Source organism: Cupressus sempervirens, chromosome 5 (genome assembly GCF_028749045.1).
Source record: "Cupressus sempervirens isolate cs-2001-9-10 chromosome 5, ASM2874904v1, whole genome shotgun sequence".
NCBI lineage: Eukaryota > Viridiplantae > Streptophyta > Pinopsida > Cupressales > Cupressaceae > Cupressus > Cupressus sempervirens.
In genome coordinates, this window is record NC_143122.1 from 119,646,963 (window position 1) to 119,673,142 (window position 26,180).

A 26,180-nucleotide genomic window follows, 5' to 3' on the forward strand; every position below is an offset into this window, starting at 1 on the left:
GTAGTGTAGAATCTCTTCTCTTGCAGAAGAGGTAAATGCATGGTGTATGGGCCCATACTTGCCATCTTGTTGATTCTTACATTTTGGGGTGATAAGTGAAGATGTTGAGTGGAGAAAATTGTGTATGTGAAGCCTTAGAGAGGCATGGGAATTATTTGGTATCATTTTTTTGTATGGCATCTCCTCCTTGATCAAGCCCACCTTCACCCTTTGTTCACGGGTCCATAGGTGATCCATTTTGAAGCTCATGGCTATGGGAGTTCAATGTTGTAATTTTGTTATTATTGCATTGTGAGGTTTTCTTGTGTGTACCCTATTTACCCTTGGTTCTCCAAGCTCAGGAATGGTCTATTAGAGGCCTAGGCTAGGAGGTGATTACTCCATGATTATTGTAATTTATCGCAAGCTTTTTGTATTGAAGGTCATGTTGAAAGAAGGAAAAGAAGTAGTAGTTATTGTGCATATTTCAAAGTGTTATATATGATTTGACAAGTAGTGTAAAGGATCTCTCCAATATTATTGTGTAAATAGATTTGTGTAAAGGAGCACTTGAAATATCTAATGATTCCTTGTGGTATATTGTAGTTGAAAGAAAAAGAAATATAATTGTTGCATTAAGTTGTATTTCCTCCTTCAATTATATGAATATCTTATTGAAGACATAGTAGAAGAATGACAAAGTATTGTTTACATATTTTGTATTGTAATACTGTCAAGTTTAAAAGATAAAGTTTAAGTTTTTTTTATGTATGCTAGATGCAATATTTAGTTCAAGAAATATGGGAATTTTAGTACACATTATTGTTGAAAAAGAATAGCAATAATAGTTGTTGATTTAAGTGGTAGGGAAGAAGTGAAATCATGTTTTGAAAAATTGTGTTTTAATAATGAAATTTGTGGTTGTAACTTTAGATTCATTATTACATTTGAAAAAAAGTAGGTGTATTTTGTGCCAAAATATTGGACATTTCATGTTAGTGCACATTAGGAATTTACTAATTATAGATAAATCAATGTGTATGAATTTTGAGTTATGTATGTATGTTTGGGGAATATATATGAAATAATACTTTTCATTTCTTAGAACCATCAGATCTAACTTGTGTTATACTTCTAGTATGCAAGGCAAGGAATAAGCAAGGGCACAAGGCAGTGAGAATACCACACCTAGCAGCAATCAATGTTTGCCAATTGTTTAAGAAATTACTAGCTCCTTTTCATATGTTTTATTTTTCTTTTACATGTGTATATCCATATCTTGAACTTAGAAGATATTTGATTCTATATAACTAGTTTCATGGCTTGTATAGTATATTTCTATAATACTTTCATAAATAAAATATTAAATTTTCATAAAAAGCTTGCAGAATTTTACTTCTATGTTGTATTCTTTTCTTCATAAAATGCAATAAATTTGTTTTGGATTTAAATTTATTGCATATATTGGAAAATCATAAACTATAGGAATAAGAAGAATACCCATTTTTCTTGAAAATTTTACATCTCTACTAGAATTGAGCCTTGTGAAAATTTTGGTAACATTCCTTGCAATATCGATAGGATGCCTATCAGTAGCATTGTACAATCCATTGAGAATGGAGTTAGGTATAAAAACATAATTGAAACTTGAGACTCGTCTACAAACTATTGACCAATGTTTCCTTGCTGATTGACTATGGGTGACTAGTTTGTGCTAGGGAACAATAAAACTTAGATTTCATGAATTATACATGCAAACTCAAATAGTTAGGTAAAGTTGATAGTGTTTTGGTTAATATAGAGGTATAATCAAGAAATATTTGTACATGACTAGAACTCACTTCTAACAATATTGTAATGCCTCCTAATTTTTTGAGTATAGGTGTATGAGTATGGGTGTATGATTTGAGATAGTGAAGTGTCAACTTCACTTGCATGAATGATATACATATACCCAATGGATTGTGAAGGTTAAAAAACCCTCTCACTTTACAACTCATTATGAAAAAATTAAAAACTATTGGAAACATATTGAAAATAGGGGAAACTACCATTGAAAGTGACCTAACTATGTTTGAACTTTAATTACTTTAACTACTTCAAATCTAATCATTAAGTATCTCGATCTCTATAGCAAATAATGACAACATAAAACTTACAGTCCATTATCCTAGAAGTAAAAAACTTTGCAAAATGTAAAGAAAAACGTCTCAAATAACACTCACACAAGTATGATGCTAGGATTTAACATGGAAACCCAATTTGGGAAAAACCACCAGTAACATGCTACCAATTTTCACTCTTTTGAAATGAGCTTTGTGAGGAGCCAACCTTGTTAAAGGTTACAAAACATATTGTTAAATGTGACCTTGTTAAAGGATTTAATCACCATGTCAGGAGTGGCTTGGTTAGAGGGATTTAGAACATTCCATTAGAATGTCACCTTGATTAAAGGATTTACAAATTTCTCTTAGGTCAACTGTGATTAAAGGATTTCAATACTAATACAATGGTTAGAAAGTAATTTTAGATTGATTTGATGAATACAACTCACTTTTGCAAATACAAATCATGATGTAGCTCATATGTTGATCCACTGATGAACCTCCACTATCATCTCTATCTCTAGTCTTCTTGGAAATCCTTCAAGCAATCACACTTCACTTCTTCATAATTCTTCTTAGTCTCCTACTTAAGTTTGCCAACCAATAGCATCAACAATCATCTACTTTCCTACCTTGATTAGTGTTAGTGTAAATAATTAATTATTATTACACTATACTTAAGTTTACTTAGGTTAATGCATTATTATATTAGTTGTCATGTAGGCACCTAGGAGTATGCGTACTCATATGAGTTGTCTTGTTGACAACACAGGAGTTAGCAACTCATTTTATCACATGGTGTCTACAACACAAGAGTTTTCATATTCAACTAAGTTGTCATGTAAACAACATAGTTGTTTGCACTCTAATTAAACACATGGTGTCTACAACATCTTTTTACAAGATACATCTATGTACTTGCTTATCCTCTCATCATCACCCAAACTCATGTTCTCAATGGAGGATAATCCACTCTTGGTGGACATGTGCTTAGTTGTGAGGCTTATCACTTTTCTAACTCCTAGTCATTCTAGAGGCCTTTATATATAGGCACTTCTAGTGTGTACACATCAATTATTCATTCTCATATTGTTATTATGATCATACATCATTTGGTCCATATTGTGCTTTGTTCTTGAGCTTCTTGATCTTGGTGTCATTTTTTCCTAAGGAAAATTCTTACATGGTATTAGAGCTAAGGAAGTGTCATTTCATAGCCACTGGAGGCCATTTTTGCTTCACCCCTTGGAGGACCTCAATTTAGATCCAAACTATCTGCAACTACTGGGAGCATCTAGAGCCAAATTGGACCTCACCATTGTGTCCAGATTATTGATTCAGTGAATTTGACTATAAATATGCCTACCCTAGGCTATAGTCAAATTTGAGGCAAAAGTTTTTTGTAAACCAGAACCCAAAGGCCCGATTTGCAGAATTGGTATGATATTTTTAGATCTGTGCATTTAATTTTTGAATCTATATTTTTATTTTGCTTCTCCGCAATTTTTAGATTTTTGTCTCTGCATTTTTTGGATCTACATTTTTTTGAAAATATTTGGCCATCAAACCTATAGAGACAATTTATTGCAGGCAATCGGGCGATCAATTCCCAACGCTCACAGCCAGAATTTCTATATAATCTGGCACATATCGCATTCCAACGACATCTTCCAATAATTGGTGAACCAGACTGGCAATCAACAATAAACCATGATAGATCTCACAACATCTGGTGGCTTGCAAGTTATTTTAACCATCATGCACCTATGGTTTTAAACTCCATTGCACTCAAAGATAGGGTGCATTTGGGCTTAATCCCACAACACCGCTGATAACACTCACTCCTGCCAGTGCATAAAGTCAGCCCCTCTCTGATGCCACCAACATAGATCCTCTATTGGACTCTCTACTAACACTAGTCATCTACTTTCTAGCATCCTCCCACCAATAGTGATCTGCTTCCTATCAGCCACAATAAACTCCTACTAGATGAAAACTTTCTGACAGCTTATCTGGTAATCCACATTGATCTACCAGCTCAGCTGCCAACACAACCACATCAGTGCATCTATCCTGCCCAATATAAAATCCAAGTTAGCCTAATTAGCAAATACATCAACACTACTATATAGTATAGTCAGCACTGACATGTCATTGTCTATACTATCACATAAGCTAGAGGGCTAATTTTTTCACTGACATAACCATTTCAAGGTCTTAAATTTGACGATCATCTGATCATCACAAGTAGGCCATATTACACTATAGCTATGATCATTTGGATGTCAAATTTAACCCAGTGTTCATTAGGGAAGACCCCTCACCATATGTAATTTTGATTTGAGAGTCCAACTTCGAGAGGCCATATCTCAATCATTTGAACTTCAAATCAAGTGCAATTTTTTTTATTTTGGCTAGAATTTCCTAAAGTTTCTAGTGGTGCTATTATTTTCTAGTTTTGGTGCATGGATTTTTCAAAAAAAATAATTTTTGGTGACTGTAGTTAACCAATCCTGTATTTTGCAACTTCAAATGCTTCGTATGGGCTCATCTAGACACATAATCAAGTACCATTTTTTTGAAAGTGCATAATCTTTCCTCTACTTTCTAGATCTGTAATAGATTATAGCCTTGTTTAGACAAAAATACCACTTTCAAAAATAGGTCCATTTTTTAAATTGTAATGCTTTGATCAAACTTCAAAATTGTTGTACATCTAAGCAATAGTACTTAGTACCAAATTTTAACTCCAAGAGGAGGTTGTAAATAGAAAAATCAAAATTCTACTAAGGCCTAAATTGGCAAGTGGCTATTGTAAATGCACTAAGTATAATGTGCCAAAATTATTCATTTTTGGGGGTGGGGGGGGTGTTTGATTGAGTGAAAAGGGGGGGGGGGGGGGGGGTGTCTCTTGGTGTTGTGTTTCTCTTTTCTTGTTGTTATCTTTCTTTCCTTGTATTATGGGAAATCTTAAGATTCCAAAATTAACACCACATAACTATGCCACATGGTTAGTTAAAAAATGGTGTGAATTGATGAATGAAGAAGTTTCTCAATATGTAGATGGATCTTTTCCTAAACCAACAAGTGATCATGTATCTCAAAGTGAAATTCATGATTGGGAAAAAACAAATAGGAAAGCCCTAGGACTCATTAGGTTAGGGGTTGATGAAAATATCCTCTATCAGATCATAAAATGTAATACATCTAAGGAAACTTGGGATGCCCTTAAAAACTTATATGGGAAAGTGACTAAGGAGAATGTCTACAAAATGAAGATGAGCATATCTCCTTAGATCCTAAGTGCTTTGATTCTATCCAAGATTTTATCATTAAGATGAATGAGTTGAGAACAAAACTTAATGATTGTGGTAGTCACATTAAAGATGAAAAGTTGATTTATCTAATTCACAATAAGCTACCATCTGAATACTCCACATTTGTCTCTTCTTTCAACACCACTATACCATTCCATAATAGATGAAGATAATCACATTTTTATTCCTCTCAAGGATACTATGTCTATTTTGAAAATTATCCATTCCATCATGAAATACACTTGAATTGTCAACCCAGGGACATAGGACTTGAAATGGGCTAGCACAGTATGTGCACTAAGTTCCTTTAAGAGTCTTAACACCTATGCTGCAGGAAAGTAAAATTTCATGAAAGGAATCTATACTACTGATACCAAATAGTAAACATGCTTGGAATAACAATGGATAACTGTAGAAAACTTCAAAAAAAAGAATTCTAAACTAGTTAACAATTCAGACATCCACCATGATCATTTTCCATAAGTTCTACAAGAACTTTCATAGTAACAATGCTATAGGACTAATACAGTAAATCTACCTTAAAATAGGAAATTGCAAGGAATGAATCTACTCTACCTAAATCTATTCCACCTCCCAAGTGGTCCCCCTTGGTTGGCTTCAACTAACTAAGAACACAACAGGTGTTCCTAAATCACTCTTTCATTTAAAATTCTTCTTTGATTACATGACTGAATAATTCATAAAGAAAAACAAAATAACTTCTTAATCTTAAACTAGTTTTTTTTTTAATTACTCTCTCCCCCTCTATCCAAAACAATCCCTCCTTCATTATATATAGAGGATTGGATACTTATTACAAACATAACATAAAAGCTGAGAACAAACATCACTAGAAAAGAAGGCAAAAAGTCAACCATGACATAGAACATTGATTAAGAAATAGAATAATAGCTTGCAAATAATATAGCAAGTCGGGTCTTCCTAGTTTTTCTAGAACAATAACCCTCCTCGTAGATGTAGCTTATCATTCGAAACTGACCTCCGCTTTTTTTTCCATGAATAATTTTCATCACTTCTTCCTTTAATATGTAATCACCACTCTTTGTGCCACTTCTCCATTTCCTAAAAATTAGAAACATCCAAAACACATATGCATGACAACATTCCTACTCTTACTCAAATATTAGAACAGCTTTAAAATATTTATATGAAATACTACATTCTATGTATAATATTAAGCAAAGTATGTCATAGCCACTATCCATTGGTTCAATAAGTTCTAGCCATACCTAGCATAAGTTCACAAGATATTTAAAACAAATATATTGGAAATTTTTTTCACAAGGCTCAAAGAGTGAGTTCAAACTATATAAAAACTATATCAAATTTGAGACATTAATATGCCTCATCATCTACCCCCCACTATGAAAATGCTTGTCCTTAAGCATTGTACTTCTTTTTCATGGCTCTGAAATCACCTACTATAGTCTTCCCCTGTTTCCCGCTTCTAAAAGTGTAGAAATATCTACTGGTGCATCTCCAATGTTCACCCAAGTGTTCTTCAACCAATGGGTCTAGTCTGGTAGCATTGTTTTCATATAGATGCCAAAGAAGGTTAGGAGGTTAAAAAGTTAATGGCATCCCTAACTCTTTTCTAATTTATCTTTCCAATTGACTTTTGCCTCAAAATTGGCAAGGCTATATGGTTGAGCCTTCTTGGAAGCTTCTAGCAATCGATTCCATCAATTTCTAAGCCCTATAATTGCTCTTTGCTATGTGAAGTTTGGAAGTGCCTAGTATTCTCTGTAAACCTTTTCCCTTTTTTCAAACACTTTCTCCCTGACTTCTAGTTTTGGTCTCCTAGAAGTTAATCTGAACCAATCTCTTAAAAGGTCATAAGGCTTATGGGATTCATCCTTGAGTACTAATGGTTCAGACTTTTCAAGATCTCTACAGGTATCCAACTACCTATCATAATTTGTTTCATTATGCATCCAGGACATTAGAGCTTTGAGGTGAACATCCCCTATGTAAAGCATAGGATTCCACTCTATCTCATGTGGAATTATAAAATTATGCAAATAGAGCTCACACAACAAATTCTTTTTCCATGAAGGCAAATTCTAATACACTTTATAAAAATCTTCAGCATTTTTAAATTCACAATCAATATTTCTTATTGTCATCATCAATTGAATTAACAAAAATTGTTCCTTCAAACAAATAGCATACACCCTTGGGGGTGGTCTACATGCCATTACCTAGTCAACTAGCTTTAAATCTTTATTCATCTATTATTTCTATTTTTCAAGTTGCTCCTTTAATGATTCAATTTCCTCATCTCTGTCAAATATTGCCTTCTACATTTGGTCTCTTTCTTGCCTCCACAAGGCTTTTTGAAAAATGAAATGATTATGTAGGCCAAATAATATCGATTGAATTTTAGATGGAGGAAATTCTTGAGCCTTAGATTTCATCTTTTGTTCTTTGGCAACTGTCTAGAAATGTTGGGTGTACTAGGAGGATTTATAAGGTATAAGCGAAACATTAGAGTATATAGGGACTGATAGCATGGTAGCTTGATCATTGCTAGGGGCTTTTTCTAGAATAGAAGTAGGGTTTGATTTACACATTTCTTGATTCTCTTGTGGTGTCTCATTGACAAGTTCATTATCATGTGTTTCCACATTTTGAGGTTCCAATTACATAGGAGAATCATCTAGGATATTTTAAACTACTCATTTTGTGTGAGACTTTGAAATTGGGGCTTTTGGATTTTCAATGGAAACTAGGGGTGCTTGACCTCACATACGAGGGCTTCTACACATAGGAATCTCTTTAGCTTGGACCGTTTTGCAGGTTTGTTTTGGTTTAAACATGACTAGAGTAGATGCTGCAAGAATGGTTACTATAGGAATAGACCTTTTTCTTTTTGTTACTTTAACAAAGGGGTTTTGGGCTTCCTTTTCAATATTGGGGCTTTCTTTACCAACCTTGTGCTTGACTTTATCCCTAGAAGAGCTCGGTATAGCATCCTCTAAAATAGGCTCAACAAGCTTATCAAGAGAGGGTTATTTTTCCATTTCAGCCTAATTTTGACTTGGCTCTACAATTTCTTACTCATTTCCTAAATTTTTTGAAACAGGGTTGGCTTGCGGCTACAAGGTTTTAAATTCAATAAATTCTAGCCATGATATACGGGAAGAATCCCTAAGAGACCTCAACTAAAAGTTTGATGAGGGCATGATGAGAGACAGAATTTGCATTTCCTTTTTGAGTTTCTTCAACACTAATACACAGCATATTATAAAGGAAATTGAGGACATTAATTTGAATATTATGCTTTACATAATTGAGCAGCTTAAAATGATGAGCATGCAAGTTTGAAAACTTGCCTTCATAGGTCAAATACTTGATAATGTGGGTTTCCAATTCTAGATATGGAGCTAGAAGAGAAAGTCTTTTACACCCTTTCTTTGTAATGTCTAGTTGAGGGTCACTTGGCTAAGTGAACTATGCCCGTGACGACCTAGAATCATGTTCATTATGATAATGCTCCTCTATTGTTGGTAATCCTATGACTTCCACTATCTGCTCCTTAGTAGCAATTAACTCTTAGTCCCCAAATTGTGGCTTCCCCTTCATCAAATGTAGTCATAAATTCCATTGCCACTTCTTCATTGTACTCAGTTAATTCTAAGAAATAGCCAAGCCATCCACAAGCATGAAATTGCCAGACTACTTCAACATCCACAAGTAAAATATTATGAATGACTAGCTCATACCTCTTTAACTATCCCTCCATCTCAAAATTTCTAGCTTTGATTATCTCTACTCTTACTACTTTTTCCCTTTTGACCTCTACAAATTCCCTCTTCTTGGAATTTCAAATTGATCTTTCTGAGCAATGTCATTACCACTTCCCTTAACAAGACTCCATTGTGTTCGACATGTAAAATAATGATGTATTAATTATGAAGGACATCAAGGTTTAATCTAAAGGTGTTCTCACAATAACTCTTAGTCATTTCAATTATGTCACATACATGTGATCTTTTCCCAAAATCGTAATGAAAAGGTAGAGCAGATACAGAAAGATTTTAAAATTAATGAAAAATATCAGACTATCGCAAAAGTACAACCTATAATATGGACATTACTTGGATAATGTGGAGATGACATTTGAAAATTTATAATCTTTCTTAGCCCCCCACTAAAATTTGACAAGCGTCCACACTTTAAAATTTTGGCATAGGAATGAGAAACTGGCTTAAGAATTATATGATACATGTCATGCAGTATTATATACAAATATTGAAACCTATGCACTAAAAATGAATAAAAAGTAAAATTTTATGTACCTAGAAGTTTGAGAGTGTATGGCTACATGTAGATTGATTATGTGGTGAAGTCTAGTGATCGTAGCAAAGGTTTTGATGGTATGATTTATTGAAAGTAATAAAAATAGAACTAGTGGGTGACGTGGAGTGTGAGTGGATGGTAGATAGAGAAATGAGGTGGGTTGATATGAAGAAAAAGAAAAATATGAATGAAATAATGGACCTTATATTAAATGAGTTTTTATTATGAGGGCTCCTTAAAATTTTATCATGGTATGGTTGCAGGAAGAAGGTTTTCACCCTCTACTATAGGAACTATGTTAATGGAGCTTGTAAACTAGTTGGTTGGAACTATTATAGGAACTCATATTTGGTCTATGGTTTATGATAGAGGTGCAACCTATGGCCATTTACAAGTAACTTAAACTAGAGAAGATCAATGGTTTTCAGTTGCACTACTCCATTGTCAAATACATACTAAATTTCATAAGGCCCTAACCACAGAGTCTACAATTTCCCTAGATTCTCTTTGAAGTGAGAATTGTATAGGAGAGCCCAATCTCCTACTTTAAATTGTTTATTGTGGATATGTGCATCATGCCATTTCTTTAATTTTTGTTGAATAATTTTTGTTCTTTCCAAAGTTGTCTTTCTCATATCATCCAACGAGTTCAAGTGGAGAAGTCTCTCTTCTCGTGTTACAAGAAGATTGATGTTCAATTCCAAAGCAGTGTATAGTGTTTTATGCTCAAATTTAATAGGCAAAATTGCTACTTTACCATAGACAAGTTCAAATGGAGTGAATCCATTTGTTGTCTTCCATGTGGTCTTGTATGCCCAAAAAGCTTTGGTTAATCTATTGGTCCAATCTTTCTTGTGTATGTGCATTATTGTAGTCAAGATGGCTTCAATTTCTCTATTAGTGACCTCTTCTTGCCTATTTGCTTAACGGTGATAGGGACTAGATTTACGATGCCTTATGTTGTATTCTTTCATAACCTTAGTGATTAGGTTTGATGTGAATTAGGATCCTTGATCTATAACAAGTTCTCAGGGGACTCCATAATGGGTGAATATTTCTTCATATAAGAATTTGGCTACTTTCTCATCTCTTGCATTTTTCATTGCTCTAACTTCTACCCATTTGGTTACATAATCCGTACATACTAAGATGTAGCATTTTCCACTTGATGGTGGGTCAATTAGACTTATGAAGTTGTAAGAATTTGGTATAGCTCTGATACCATGTAAGAATTTGGTATAGCTCTAATACCATGTAATAATTTTCCTTAGGGAAAAATTCACCCAAGATCAAAGAACTCAAGCACAAGCACAATAGTAGACCAAAACAATATGATTAGAATAATGATATGATATTCAATTCAATGTGTAAGTACACTAGGAGTGTTTGTATATAAAGGCCTCTAGAATGCTTAAGAATTAGCATACCGATAAGTCTTACAACCAAGCACATGTCCACCAGAAGTGGATTATCCTCCATTAAGCATAGGAGTAAATGTGACGATGAAAGGATAAGCCTACAAAGGTGTAGCACACAAAAATATGTTGTAGACACCATGTGCTAAAATAGGAGTATGAATAAATATTTTGTCTACATGAAAACTCAATTAGTGATGCAAACTCCAGTGTTGCAGACAGCATGTGTTGAATTAGAGTTGCTTACTCCAGTGTTGTCAACATGACAACTCAGTAAGAGTAGGAAAACTCCTAAGTGTCTCACCTAAGAAATAATAAAATAATGTAATGACCTAAGTAAACTTAAGTAAAGTTTAATAAGTAAATACTTATTTACACCAACACTCCCCTTAAGTGCTACTTAGGGGAATGCACTTAAGCTTATGAAAGCTAGGATGAAATGCATAATGGGTCCCAGCTACAAGGCCATGTTAGGTACCCATGTAAATAATGCAATGCAATCTTTCATAAAGCAAAGAAAGAGGGAAAACCTCATGGGAAAAACCCTCTCCCAAAAAGAGAGATGAAAAAAAAAGATGCATGGATGGATGGAGTAATCAAGACCCCTCCATTACGACATACATCAAGTATATACAAAAGAGAAGCATGAAAAGAACACAATCCCAAAGAAAGAAAAGGTCCCCCCACAAGAGAGAAGAAGGAGACAAGGTAGTCGCCCCCCCAAATGAAGAATGTCGATCAATGATAGTTGCTCCAATGTAGAACTTGATCCATGACTGCTAAATAATGTTCCTCCCCATTTGAAAAAACAATATCATAGGTACACATGAGATGCTTCCCCTATGTGTAGAAAGAATCCTAATGATCAATGATGCCTCTAAAACCTACTCAACTATCTATGTGTCGATACTGATTGTCACCCCTTCCAATGCTGCTAAAATGAACAATGTCAGACCTAGCAAGGATGGATGTAGAACCTATCCCAAAGAACCAACTATCTCCTCAAATGATAAAGAGACCTCCTACAATTGTTGTACACAAGGATCCACAATCTTATCAATCTATGAAGAGTGACCATGTAGAGAATGGACATGAGGATCAGAGTGAGCCCTCGCAACAACTAAAGAAGGATCTTCTTCATTAAAGAGAAGGTGTATATCACCAATGATGTCTCCCAAATTTGCTACCTAAAATATCTACTATGTAGTCATCCTTTGATGCTGGAGCTAGAAGACTAGGTGTACCTTGCTATTCTAGACCTATCACTATGGCTATGGATGAAGTATTAGCCTCAACAAAGAGAAGACAAATATCATTGATGATGTCTCCCACATCTTCAATGTGAGACTCCATGAATAGACCTGTAATATCTAAAAGGAAGGCGTCCCATGAAGCTAAAGTAGGAAGACATAGTGTTTCCTACTGCACTGAATTAGAAGCATCTATGGCTCGAACTAGATCATTAGTAGCAATAAGAGCATCAAGAGGTGTGATCTCATTTGGAGGTGAAGTAATCATAGTTGAAGTGACTAATGATAGAATGTCTTCTAGAAAAGGAGGAATTGTTGGATCTCCATATTCTTCCCAAAGAGCCATCCAAACATCATGAGAAAAACTTGCCATACAAAGAGGAGCAAAAGATTCCTTACTCATACTATTATACATAAAGTGAATAAGAAGATGAAGATGATCTGCCCAATTAGGATTAGGTGGCAATATCTTTGAGTAGAGATAAGGAAACACTTCATGGTGTTCTCTTAGATGATCAATCATCAAAGAACTCCATGTATAATAGTTCCTCAGTGTCAACTTCAGTGTTAAACTAGACTGGCATATGTGGCAAGACTCCATGAGATCAATGTATGTATGCACCCCCCAAAATGTAAAAATAATCAATCAACCCCCCCTAATGTATGATTTGGCACTTTATAAGTAGGGCATTTACAATAGCCAATTTAGGGACTATTTCTTAAAGTAGTATTTTTGTCCATAGAAGCCTATAATCAAATTGTATATCTAGAAAGTAGACAAAAAAATATTCACTTTCAAAAAAAAACTTGAATGATCCTGTACGGAGAATTTGACCTACAAAAAAATTTAGTAATAGAGATCTCAAACCACCTGCACCAATGTGTAGATCACAAAATTCTACCCCAAAACAAAACAAAAAAAATTCTCAAAAAAAGGAGTCTGTATGAGGGAGATGTCATTGTTTGAAAATCACCTCTATTATTATTTTTCCTAAATTGCTACCTATCATGCCCAAACTATCACGAACAAGACACACACACACACATACAATAATAATAATATTCAATTTTAATTCTTGGAAACAATTTAAGAAATATTTTAAACAAAATATATATTCACAGTATTGAAAATTTCTTTCAAATATTACAATCATAATTGGATCCTTACATCAGTTTACAAACCACATGAAGATCTACTACTAATACATTACATCACATAACTTTTACAAATGTGCATAAATGTTTCATCTTCAAATATTCAATAGAAAGTGAAAATATTCCAAGCTTTTCTTCAACACATATCCATTCTAAAAACCTATACTAAACAACCATGTAAGCCATGGAGAGCTCACCTCCTATCCTAGATCTCTAAGAGACCACCCACTGAGCTTAGAGAACCAAGACTAAGTGGGTAACAATCAAGCATACATGTATAAATCAAAAAAATAGGATACAACATTTAACACACTTTTTGAGCTTACACAGTAGGTTACGAGAAGAACCAATAGAATGGGTGAAGGTGTTCCTAAAACCCCAAGGAGAAGCCAAGTACAGAAAACCAAATTTTTCTTCACAAGGCATAAAAAATAAATACCAAATCTCACAAAATTTTCTCCCCTTATCACCCCCAAAGTGCATAACAAAGTACTAGCACATGCAGCCCATACTACATGTTTATCCCTCTTCCTTCTAGGGAAGAGACTTTGCACTCAGGGGTTAGGCCCAACTAACCTCTTCACCCTGAAGGCCACTTCTTCCCTCCCAAGAGTGAATGATGTCCTTCCACACCCTTAACATCATACTTTCAAAATCAAATGAAAATAAGGCAATAGAAATTCATCCACACCCAGCAATACAATAGGAACAATAAACAACACACATGCATCTGTAGAAAAATTTACACATTTTATATTCAAAAAAATAATACAACACATAATTTTCAAAAAATGGCAAAAGCTCCAACCTTTCTCCAAGCTATGGTAAATGACCCAATTTGAGAAGAGCCCTCTATCCTTCCTTGATCCAATCTTCCAAACCAAAAATCTCTAAAACTAGAGAGTGGGTGAATATCCCATCTATTTTCCAATTTCCCTCTAAAAGAAGAACATTCCTAATTTTCCTCCATCATGGAAGAGAACAAACACTTTAGCTCAACCTAAGTTTCCCTATTTGGTTGAAATTATCAACTCACTAGAGATAAGGTGGGAATTTTGGTAAGTCCTCTCCATTTTCGCAATACTTAAGATATGGCATTTTAAAAGTGTTAGAAAACAGATTTTAATTCCACTAAAGCCAAAATTAAAGTCCTAACATATAGTACTAACATGTAGGTAATTTAATTTCACTAAAAGAACACTCTAAGACTCAAACAAAGCCCTCTAAAGTTACCCTAAACTTGGAATCCGAAATTTAATTCAATGAAAAACCTTCATAAGATATTTTATGCAAGGGGATGACAACTTAAACATTTCTAACTAGTTAGGAATAAGGTTGGGTGTCTTTTGCCAATGACTCAACCTGACTTGCCACTAAACACATAACATCACAAGTGTCAAGTGACACTATAAATACACATGTAACATTATGAGTGGAAAATCAATTTTCACCAAAATAAATCTAATATAAGACATCCATTCACATGACATTCACAAAGTAAAACACTTAACAATGAGGTTAAGATCTCTTCATTAGATCTAACCTTGGAAATCTCAATTAATACAAAGGTATAGTATTGGTTCTTAGTTACCATGGATATTTCTTGCACACTCAAACCACATATCAGTAGTCCAAGATAAATAAAACATATGCATATATAAATCCTCAATCAACTCTATATTCATAATTGAATCAAAACATAAGGCATTTCTCAATTGAATAACATTTTTCCATTTCTAACCATTGTACATATATAATACTACCATTATCAAACTAAACATAACATAACTCTTTTGCACATTTCATTATTTTCATACATACATACATACATACATACATACATACATACATACATACATACATACATACATACATACATACATACATACATACATACATACATATATATATATATGTATGTATGTATGTATGTATGTATGTATGTATGTATATAACATTTATATTCAAATATAACTTCCTACTCATTGATAAAATAACCAACCAAGTACATAATGTAACTAATGATCAAGCATTATAAATAAGTTCTAACATCATAATGATTACCATAAAATAAAGTGTCCCATAGTATCAATAGTCTGAGTAACAGTCCAAAATAGTCCAACATATAACAAGGTCTCAAAATATAAAGTATCTACAATGCAAAATATAAAGTATCTAACATGCAACTAAACTACTATGATATGCTCTGATAAAGTATCTAAAATGAAAATAAATTGCTATGATATGCTATGATGGACTAGGGTGAGGCCTCACACTACCGTTGCACCTCCAAAAATCAAATAGCTCTAGATTTGGCCTCAAATCTTTGATTTGGATGAAAGAAAATCTAGTTTGGGGGTTTTTTGACCTTCTAAGTGTGATGCAAATATCTGACTTACACCAGCAAGCTTCAATCTTCACCTACAAAAATCTCTCCTACTGGCCTATTGGCCAAAACTTTTCTAGAAAATAATGCACATCCAAAAAAAATTGTAGAGATGCAGATGAAAAAAATGCAGATTTAAAAATTAAATGTACAGATCTGAAAAGATCATACCAATTTCGTAAATTGGGCCTTTGGGTTGCTAGTTTGCAAAAAAAATGTTGCCTCAATTTTGATTATGGCCCAGCATAGGAAAATTTATAGTCAATTTTCACCGAATCGATGCTCTAGATGTAATAGTGAGGTTCACTTTAGCTCTAAACACTCCCAATAATTGCAAATTCTCTAGATCTAGGTCAATGTGCTAAAGAAGGAATGGTCTTAAAAGGCTATGTGAAGAGAAATTCCCCAAGCTTTGATACCGTGTAAGAATTTGGTATAGCTCTGATACCATGTAAGAATTTTCCTTAGGGAAAAATTCACCCAAGATCAAGGAACTCAAGCACAAGCACAACAGTAGACCAAAAGAGTATGATTAGAATAACAGTATGATATGATATTCAATGTGTAAGTACACTAGGAGTACGTGTATATAAAGGCATGTGGAATGCTTCTAGAATGCCTAGGAATGAACACTCTAATAAGTCTTAAAACCAAGCACATGTCTACCAGAAGTGGATTATCCTCCATTAAGCATAGGAGTAAGTGTGATGATGAGAGGATAAGCCTACAAAGGTGTAGTATGTAAAATTATGTTGTAGACACCATGTGCTAAAATAGGAGTACGAATAATTGTATTGCCTAAATGATAACTTAGTTAATTATGCAAACTCTAGTGTTGTAGATAGCATGTGTTGAATTAGAGTTGCTTACTCTAGTGTTGTCGACATGACAACTCATAAGAGTACACAAACTCCTAAGTGTCTTACCTAAGAAATAATAATATAATGCAATGACCTAAGTAAACTTAAGTAAGTGTAATGAGTAAATACTTATTTACACCAATAGAAGTCCATACCCCATTTGTCAAAAGGTGTTACTACAATCTGTGGATTGAGTGGCATCTCATCAGTTTTGGTTGGTCATCCCATCCTTTGGAATTTATCACAGTTGTTTGTATAATTTACTACATCATTATGTAAGGCTGGCTAATAATATCTAGTTATAAGTACTTTCAATGTTGTTCTCTTTCCTACAAAATGTCCTTCACATGGTTCATCATGACAAGCATGTAGTATATCATATGTATCATCTTCCTTGACACATCTCCTCATAACCTGATCTAGTCCAACATAAAAGAGATTGTTATTTATCTAGGAATAGTGAAAATTTTTCTCTGCTAGCTTCCTCCTTTCTTTGTGAGAGAAGTGTTGGGGCATTCTATTTGCAGCAAGATGATTAGCTGTGTCTACATGCCATGGTGTATGAGTTTCTATATGTAACAAGTGTTCATCTAGAAAGGCATCTTCAATTGGAGTTGGATCTTCATTAGTAATATTCAATCTAGAATAATTAGCAACTATGTTGGATTTGTCTAGTTTATCAATAATGATAATATCAAACTCTTGTAACAACAAGAGTCATCTTGCCAATCTACTAGTTATAGCTAGTTTTTTCATTAAGTACCTTATAACTAAGTGATTAGTATGAACAAAAATAGGATATCCAGTTACATAATGTCTAAATTTTTTCAATGCATAGACTACATCTAAAAGTTCTTTTTTAGTTATTGTGTAATTTAGTTCAGGTCCATGAAGGCTTTTACTAATATAGTAGATGGCATTCTCAAGATTAGCAGGCTTTTGTCCTAATACAGCTCCTCCAGCATAATATGATGCATCGATATGAATATGAAATGGAATTGACCAATCAGGTCCCTTTAAAACTAGTGTCATAGTGAGGAGTTTCTTAAGCTATAGGAAGGCTTCATTACATTCAAGTGTCCAAATGAATTCAGCTTCCTTAGTCAATAGTGTATACAGAGAACTAGCTATTTTACTGAAACCTTTTATGAAATTTCTATAATAGCTAGCATGACCTAAAAAAGATTTTACATCTTTTGGATTTTTAGGTATGAGTAGTATTAGAATTACCTCTATCTTAGCTAGATCTACTTGTATTCTCACAACTAATATGAAATGATCAAGTACCACTCCTTCCTACATGAGCATGAAAAATTACTGACTATTGAGGGATAGATTATGTTCTTTGCATCGAACAAGAACCTTTGCAAGATTCATCAAGGCTCCTTCAAAGGTGATTCCAAATGTTGTGAAATCATCCATATATATTTCTATGCAATCATGTGATATATCAACAAAGATGTTGATCACAGCTCATTGAAATGTTGCAAGGGCATTACACAGGCCAAATGGTAAGATAAAATATGCAAAAGTACCCCATGGGCATGTAAATGTGTTTTTATCTTGATCTTCAAGAGCTATACTTATCTGATTATAACCATTGTATCTATCTAGAAAAGAAAAATATTTCTTACTAGCCAGTGTCCAGAACTTGATCAATGAAGGGTAAAGGAAAGTGATCCTTTTTGTTTTCCTTATTCAATTCTTTGTAATCTACACAAATTTTCCATTTGCTTCCCTTTTTAGGCACTATGACCAAAGGTGAGACCCATCTACTATCAGATATAGGGTATATAAAACTAGCATCAAGTAACTTTTATAGTTCAATTTTAACTATTTCTCTAAGGGCTAGATTAATCCTTCTCTGGGGTTGACGAAGTGGTAGGTACCCTTCGTTGATGTATATTCTATGAGTGCATAATGTAGGACTTAACCATTTCATATATCCATAGTCCCATGCAAAAGCCTTTTCATGTTTTTCAAGAAGCTATGTTAATTGTTTCATCTATGTGGAAGGAAATTTGGGATTGACATGGAGATTATGACCTTTTGACAACTCAAGAGTAGTTGTGAGATCAACTATAGAAGCTCTAGAGATTGGACTTATATCTAGTTCACATGGTAAAAGTTGATGAATAATATCTTGTTCCCTTGGCAAAAAACAATTCTCATTACATTCCTCATATGTAGTTAATTCTAACATAGAACTGTCAGATACATCTTTTTTTCTACCACACAAGTATTAGTAAGAATACTCTAAATTACTGAATCCTCTTCCTGCAGCTTTAGGAAAGACTTTCTATGTAACATTATAAGCTATGCTATAGATTTTAACTCTTCTTCTCCACCCCCTAAATCTAGCCATATAGATGTACTTAAATTTGGTTGTGGTTGTGCTGGAGGATATAGATCATATTTCTTTGTTGATTGTCCATTAGATATAGTCATACTCCCTAACCTACAACTCATATTCGCATCAGCTATAGCTAACCTTTGTCATCCTAAAATGATAGGGTAACCAAATAAATTGACTTTTGGGAATAGAATCATGAAATTTGCAAGGTACTCTAGAGAGTCTAGGGTTACTACTATGTCCTTTATCATCCCATCAGGAGTGACATTAAAACTATCTACAAGTTGAAAAATTGTTGGGGTAGTTCTTAACCCTTCTATATTCAACTTTTTCATAGTATCCTTAGTCATAATATTCATAGTAGTACCAAGATCAATTAAATCATTTTTAATAGATTAACTATTTATAATCACATTCACAACTAGATGACCTAGATCAAAGTATTTAGAAATAATCAATTTTCCTAACATAATGTCAACCAATTGTCTTACAACATGGACTTTAGTTGGGTCCCTTTTCTTCCTCCTAGGATTTTTCAAATAGGCTTCTCTAATGGCTTTTCCATAAATAGGAACATCTTTAATAGCTTGGAATAAGGGTATTTGGACATGCATGTTCTTTAACTTATCAATGATGTCAAAAGATTGTTCCTCTATTTGTGCAAGTTTACTTTGTATGAGTTTCTCTACTTAAGGAGGTTCAACTAATGTTTGAGTTTGAGCTAAACTAGTTACATTAGTTTGGTCAACCACTTGTGTCTAAGAAGTTATGGGTTTAGATGTTGTAGTATTATTTGGTATTTCAGTTATGAGAGGTGGTTTAGAAACTAGTAGAGTTGTACCATACCTCAAATGTATATCTACAACATTTAGAGTATAAGTAGCATATTGTTGAGCATCTGCAAAATACATAGGTTGTTGTGGTTGTTGGCTACTTAGATTCGGCTAAGGTTGTATAGGTAATCGAATTTTCTTTTAAGGTCTAGAACTTGTAGGTGGTGGCATTAGTGCAGGTTGTTGGACTCGAGGTGGTAATTGTGCATTACTAGTATTTTGGTTAGGCCATTGCTGAGGTCCTCTCCACTAGTTTGTAAACTACCAATTCCCTTAAGGTGGTTGCCATTGGTTCTACTAATTTTTCCATTGATTGTTTTGTTGGTTAGACCATTGATTCTTTTGCTAGTTTGGCCAAGAAGGTTGGGAATTCTAAGACCATTGAGGTTGTTGTGGATTATTTTTTCAAGCATTATTCCAATTAGGTTGACTATATGGTAGAGGACCTTAGGTACTATGATTTTTCCATTGATTACCATATAAATTTGAATTTTGTAAAGGAACCTGAGGCATACCTTGGTGTTGGGCCCATGGCTAGTGTTGAACAACGAAGAATACTTGCTCATCCTCCCCATCTATCTTAATGTACTCAATTGGAAGATATTGGTTCTCCATGCTAGCGACCAATTTGCATTAGCAATCTTTCTTCTACTTCTGGCAATGTGGACAGTACTCAGCTAATTGCAGCTCAACTTATGTTGAGATGTGTAGCAACATCATTTATGATGTCCTACTTGAAATATGAGAGCAGATTAGATATCTTGAGCTTTGAAATACCTTGATTGATTCCTTTAGTAACTATAGCCCGATGTCCTTTGCCTTTCTTCATAGTTGACCTTGAGTAGTTAAGAAAAATTTCTTGAGGTCATCCCAAGAATATTGATATACATAACCACCAGCCATTAGGTCTAGTTCTTCTAGACAATTATCATTCACCCCTCTCAAGAAGACTATCTTTTGTGAATCCTCCGCCTGTACATGCTAAGGGTTCTTCTACAGTGTATACAAAAAAATTTGAAACATAGAATTCCAATATTTCGTCCTCCTTTTGTAATATTATAAAGATATCATCTCCTCTTGAATCATTTTCCTTGTAATACTCTTTGTATTTATCCAGAAATAGAGTTTGCATTTCATCCCAAGTACCTATTGAATTGGCTCCTAAGCCCATGAACCATCGTAGAGTTGATTCTTTCAATATTGCTAGAAATAACTTGAGCTTATGCACATTAGTTTTATAGTCATAGCTATGATAGAGTATGTCAAATTCAAATAATAAAGTATTAGGGTCTTCAGTTGCAAGGCCATAGAACTTTGGAAGAGTAGCTGCGAGTATATTTTTGAGATTAGCATTAGTTATGAGGCTCAGAAGAGGAAATGGAAAAGTAGGTTGTGCCATTACTAGAAGTATTGGATTATGGGGTGGCTACTAAAAAAGAACATTAGGTACTAAATTGTTAACAACTGGTGGATTTGGAGCAGCACTATCAAGGAAACTAGCCAAAATTTTAATAGAAGGTTGAAGACCACTTGCGTCTAAAGGTTCTATTCTAAAGGATGATTCTGTAGGAAAAATAGGGCTTGCATCCTCAAAAGATAGCTCTTCTTCTTTGATTTCTTTATTCAGATTCACAGATTCCCATTAAAGAAATATCCCATATTCATCTCATTGTCTTCTTCTTTGATGCATGCAACTGAATTGGTGACTTGTAAGTCAAGCCCACAATTTTGTGGTTTCTAGCTAACAAACTAATCTAAAAATAAAGAACTCATGAAGGTTCCTAGTTTGACACCATCCCTGGCAACGGTGCCAAAAATGTATGGTTCCATAATAGATGAAGATAATAATGTTGTTATTCCTCTCAAAGATCCTAAGTCTATTTTGAAAATTATCCATTCCATCATGAAATACACTTGAATTGTCAACCCAGAGACATAGGACTTGAAATGGGTCAGTACAGTATGTGCACTAAGTTCCTTTAAGGGTTTTAACACCTATGTTGTAGGAAATTAAAATGCATGAAAGGAATCTATACTACTAATACAAAAAAATAAACATGCTTGGACTAACAACAAATAACTATAGAAAACTTCGAAAAAAGGAATTCCAAACTAGTTAACAATTCAAACATCCACCATGATCATTTTCCACAAGTGTTGCAGGAACTTTCACAGTAACAATGTTAGAGGACAAATATAATAAATCTACCTTCAAATAGGAAATTTCAAGGAATGAATCTACTCTACCTAAATTTATTCCACCTCCCAAGTGGGCCCCCTTGGTTGGCTTAAACTAACTAAGAACACAACTGGTATTCCAAAATCACTCTCTCGTGAAAAATTCTTCTTTAATTACATGATTGAATAATTCATGAAGAAAAATAAAATAACTTCTAAATCTTAAACTAGTATTTTTTTTATTACTTTCTCCCCCTCTATCCAAAATGATCCCTCCTTCATTATATATAGAGGATTGTATACTTATTACAAGCATAACATAAAAGATGAGAACAAACATCACTAGAAAAGAAGGTGGAAAGTCAACCATGACATAGAACATTGATTAAGAAATAGAATAATAGCTTGCTAGTAATATAGAAAGTCAGGTCTTATTGATTTTTCTAGAATAATAACTCTGCTTGCAGATGCAGCTTATTGTTCGAAACTGACGTGTGCTTCTTTTTCCATGAATAGTTTTCATCACTTCTTCCTTTAATATGGTAATCACCACTATTTACACCACTTCTCCATATCCTAAAAATTAGAAACATCCAAGACACATATGCATGACAACATTCCTACTCTTACTCAAATATTAGAACATAGCTTAAAAATATTTATATGAAATATTGCATTCTATGTATAATATCAAGCATAGCATGTCATAGCCACTATACATTGGTTTAATAAGCTCTAGCTATACCTAGCATAAGTTCACATGATATTTAAAATGAATGTGTTGGAAATATTTTTCACAAGGTTCAAAGACTGAGTTCAAACTATATAAAGCATATATCAAATTTGAGACATTAATATGCCTCATCAACCACAAAGACTACCTTAGGGGCTTCCTATAAGAAAATCACTTTTGATGACTATGATCAGTTGCAGAGGACGAACAAGTTAAGTTGATAACAATGGGGATTCTCAAGTCTTAAAATTCTAAGGCATTGGTGGCTAACAATGAGAGCTCTAAAAATTCAACTAGTGAAAGTTCAAATAAAGGCAAGGGCAAAAAGAAGAAGTGGAAAGATAACAAACAAGGGCACATAGAAAAAGAAAAATCTAATTCAAATCAACAACAAGTAAAGTCTTCTCCTAATACCAAAAAAAAGGGGGACGATAATCAAGAAAAGAACAAGTGTTCCTATTACAAAAGAACTGGTCATGATGAACATCAATGTTATCACAAGCAGATTGATCAATTGAAAAACATCATGAAGAAGAAAAATGTTCCATTGCCTAATTCTTATAAGGAGAAAGGGTCTTCATCTTTAGATTCTAAGAGAAAAGAGTAAGTTTTATTCAGAAACACTATTAGTCAGGGAGAATGGATTATTGACTCAGGTGCCACACATCACATGGGTGCTTTAAAGAGAGATTTTTCTTCCATGATGCATTCAGAGGTACCTCACATCTTTGTAGAGGATGATACTAAAGTTGAAGTTGAAGGAAAAGGTGTTGTGATAGAAAGTGGAGTGTTCAAGGATGTTCTCTATGTTCCTAATCTTATCTCCAACCTTCTTTCAGTCTACCAAATCATTCACTATGGAGGTGGAAACAAAGCTGAATTTCTTCTAGATTCAATGGTCATGAAAAGAATCAAGGATGATTTTATGGTTGCTATAGGTGAAGCTAATCATGATTCAATGCTTTACACTTTCTCTTCCTTTGTGCCTAAATATATTGCACAAGCCTTGTTAATACATTTGAATATAGAAAGAAAATTGTGGCATGAGAGATTTGGACATCTCAACTACAGGTATCTTCAACAGCTTAGTAGCAAGAACATGGTTATGGTCTACCTCAAGTCTAGTTCTTAGATGGTGTTTGTTCAGGTTGTACACTTGGGAAGCATCTAGAAAAAAAAATTGACAAGGGAAATCCTTGGAGAGCACAATGTGTTCTTAAACTAGTTCATGTTGATGTGGCAGACCCATTTCCAATGCCATCATTTGGAAAGTCTTGCTATGCACTCACCTTCATTGATGACTACTCTTACTATACTTGGGTATTCTTCATGGCTAATAAGAGTGAAGTGTTTGAAAAATTTCTCAGCTTCAAGGCTCAAGTAGAAAAGTAGTTAGAGAAAGCCATCAAAGTTCTTCAAATAGATAATGGAGGGGAGTATGTGAACTCAAGACTTATAGACTTTTGTACTCAAGAGGGAATTGATCTTTAGCATTCAGTATCATAAATGCCATAGTAGGATGGTGTTTCCAAAAGGAAGAATAGAACCCTCAAGGAGATGACCACTTGCATGCTACTTCATAAGTCTCTTGATCAAGTTTTTTGGACTAAAGCAATGAATTGTGCTAACTACATCCAAAATAGGAGTCCTCATAAAGCTTTGGATGATGTAACTCCTTTTGAAGCTTGAACTAGAAGGAAACCTTTTGTAAAGCACTTCAAACTCTTTAGTTATCCAGCATGGGCACAAATACCTCCACAAAAATGTGAGGCATTAGAACCTCAAAGAAAACCTTGCATCTTTGTTGGATATGTGGACTCTCATAAAGCCTACAAATTGATGGATCTAGAGACACATGACATTTTCTATGAGAGGAGTGTACACTTTGAAGAAAGTTGTCTTAGCTTTTATTCTTCAACTCCTCCTTCCTCCTTCATTGAAGAGAATGAAAATGATGACATTGACTTGGAAGATGTTCGTCTATGACCCAAATAGAGGCATCAGCCAAATGAGGTTAAGGATATGCCTTCTACATCTTCTCCCACTAGACCTAAATGGGCTCAACAGACATTGGATGTGGCAGGACCACTAGCAAGGAATCCTTCAGATACTAGGAGGACAAGATCGCAACGCAACTTACTCCATCATGCTTAATTTGTAGTTTCCTCTGATCCATAATCATTCAAAGAAGCTTCAAGTATTCCAAAATGGGATAAATAAATGGAGGAAGAATATAATTCTTTTATGAGAAATGATACATGGGACTTAGTCTTCTTCCTAAGGAAGAAAATTGGTTTAGTGTAACTAGATCTATCAGACCAAGTTTTTAGTGGATAAAAGTGTTGAGAAGCATAAGGCTAGACTTGTTGCAAAAGGTTTCTCTCTGGTGCCTGGCATTGACTATACTAAGACCTTTGCACTAGTTGCAAAAATGAACTCCATTCATTTGACACTAGCTATAACTGCAGCTCAGAGATGGGTTGTTCATCAGATGGATTTGAAAAGCACATTCTTGAATAGTGATCTTCATGAGGAGATTTATATGGAGAAGCCATAGGGATTCATTCAGGATTCTACCTTGGTTTACAAATTGAAAAAGTCTATCTATGGACTAAAACAAGCTCCAAGAGCTTGGTATGCCAAGATGGATTCTTTCCTTCTCTCAGTAGGGTTCACCAAATGTCATTCCGATCTGAATGCCTATATCCTTTAGTGAGATGATTCTTACTTGCTACTTGTGTTTTATATTGATGACTTGATCATTACAGGGAGTACAGCATCCATCATTGATAGTGTCAAGGCTACTTTGCAGGATAGATTTTTGATGAAAGACTTGGATCTACATCATTATTTCCTTGGTATTGAGATACATTAGTCTTAATTAGGGATCACATTATCACAACCCAAGTATGCTCTTGATCTACTTGCTAAATTTCACCGGAGTGACTACAAGGCTGCATCTACTCCATTTCTTTTAAGTGTTAAGTTAGAAGAAAGTGTTCCACTCCACTTATTGATGCTACTTTGTCTAGACATTTGGTTGGAAGTCTCATCTACTTAACACATACATGCCCTAACATATTCTTTGTAGTTGGCATGGTTTCTCGCTTCATGCAAGAGCCACATGAACTTCATTAGAAGGTAGCCAAATGCATCCTACACTATATCCAGGGTACACATACATATGGGATATGCTATGTTGTTGGTATTGGACTACAGTTAGTGGGTCATATAGACTCAGACTATGTAGGAGATATTGATTCTCACAAATGCACTTTAGGATAAATGTTTCA